This window comes from Vigna angularis, chromosome 1 (genome assembly GCF_016808095.1).
Source record: "Vigna angularis cultivar LongXiaoDou No.4 chromosome 1, ASM1680809v1, whole genome shotgun sequence".
Lineage (NCBI taxonomy): Eukaryota > Viridiplantae > Streptophyta > Magnoliopsida > Fabales > Fabaceae > Vigna > Vigna angularis.
This window is the reverse complement of record NC_068970.1, coordinates 57,176,164-57,178,399: the sequence shown is the minus strand read 5'-3', so window position 1 is coordinate 57,178,399 and position 2,236 is coordinate 57,176,164.

Here is a 2,236-nt window from a genome sequence, read left to right as displayed (position 1 = left end):
TATTACCTCATAACCATCTCCAGCGCCCATATTCAACCCACCGTCTTCATCCTTACCTCACGGCCAACACCATCATCCTTATTCCTTCATCCTCCATATTCACCTCACAGCCATAAACCCTCCTACAAACCAACACGACTTTCATTCCTCCATTCACTCATTTGAACTATACCCTCCAAAACCATCGGCGTCACGGTTGGGAACGGATCCGGTGGCGTTTGGGTTTGCCGCTGACGGCTCCTGGCGCAGCGCGGAGAAGAGAAATAGAGAGAAAGTGGTGACCCGCGGTTGGCAGCGGTCGCGGTGGTGCCTGAGGTGCTGAGAACGGTCGAGAGCGGTTCGCAGTGGCTGGTTCGAAGCGGTAGCGAGGAAGTGGTTGGTCCAATTAGAGAAGGAGATCCTAAATTTGAGCTGAGTTAACTGTGAACGTAAAATGAGTATGAATTTGGAAACCCCTATTTTCTGAATACAACTCTTTGGACCTAACCCTTCGGGCCGCATCCCCTCTTCCTGGCACCCACAAATTTCACTTATGCACTCCCAGAGCTTAAGCCCATGTGTTCTTGCCAGAAGTAAAAAGATAAGAAATGGGTCTCTTGGGCCAATTCACCTGCGGCACCCCCAAAATTCATCAGTACACCCTTACGTTCTTTTGGATTTGAGCTGGACGAGGCAAATCGTGTTGCAATACTGGTTTTACCCCTAACACTCTTATTTTCATTGGATGTTCTCTTGCTTTTATTTTATTTTCATGTTTTTTTAGTTGTTTCATATCTTATTATGTATCCCCTTGTAAGATAACCCCATCCCTTTATTTCATTTATTTGTCAAACACTGCACACACTCTTTTTTATAATGAATAAAAATCACAAAAATAAGTAAATAAAATAATAATAATAATCTTTCTTCAAAAAATATCAAAAATACGTTTTAAAGGTTTAGGCACATGTGTGATCGCACGCATCGTCCTTGTGCCGAAAACCTTTTCTCTTTCTTCAAAATATCAAAAATATGTTTTAAAGGTTTAGGCGCATGTGTGATCGCACGCATCGTCCTTGTGCCGAAAACCTTTTCTCTTTCTTCAAAATACCAAAAATATGTTTTAAAGGTTTAGGCACATGTGTGATCGCACGCATCGTCCTTGTGCCAAAAACCTTTTCTCTTTCTTCAAAATACAAAAAAATATGTTTTAAAGGTTTAGGCACATGTGTGATCGCACGCATCGTCCTTGTGCCAAAAACCTTTTCTCTTTCTATCAAAAATACGTTTTAAAGGTTTAGGCACATGTGTGATCGCACGCATCGTCCTTGTGCCGAAAACCTTTTCTCTTTCTTCAAAATACAAAAAAATATGTTTTAAAGGTTTAGGCACATGTGTGATCGCACGCATCGTCCTTGTGCCAAAAACCTTTTCTCTTTCTATCAAAAATACGTTTTAAAGGTTTAGGCACATGTGTGATCGCACGCATCGTCCTTGTGCCGAAAACCTTTTCTCTTTCTTCAAAAATGCCAAAAATACGTTTTAAAGGTTTAGGCGCATGTGTGATCGCACGCATCGTCCTTGTGCCGAAAACCTTTTCTCTTTCTTCAAAATATCAAAAATACGTTTTAAAGGTTTAGGCACATGTGTGATCGCACGCATCGTCCTTGTGCCGAAAACCTTTTCTCTTTCTTCAAAAATGCCAAAAATACGTTTTAAAGGTTTAGGCGCATGTGTGATCGCACGCATCGTCCTTGTGCCGAAAACCTTTTCTCTTTCTTCAAAATATCAAAAATACGTTTTAAAGGTTTAGGCACATGTGTGATCGCACGCATCGTCCTTGTGCCGAAAACCTTTTCTCTTTCTTCAAAATATCAAAAATACGTTTTAAAGGTTTAGGCACATGTGTGATCGCACGCATCGTCCTTGTGCCGAAAATCTTTTCTCTTTTTTCAGAATCCCAAAGATATGTTCCAAAGGTTTAGGCACATGTGTGATCGCACGCATCGTCCTTGTGCCAAAAACCTTTTCTTTTTTTTTCCTAAATAAAAATACCAAAAAAAATATAAAAAATCCTCAGAAATTAAAAAGCATTCACTTTTTCAAAACTACAAACAATATCGCCTTCCAGAACTACGTGATCCTTGATTCTCCATCAAAAGTGGAGATACGTAGGAGCAAGGCCAGTCCTTGTCAGGCTCACTCTCCCAAAAATCCAAATCATTTTCCAAACAAATTCCTCAAACAATTTTCCAAA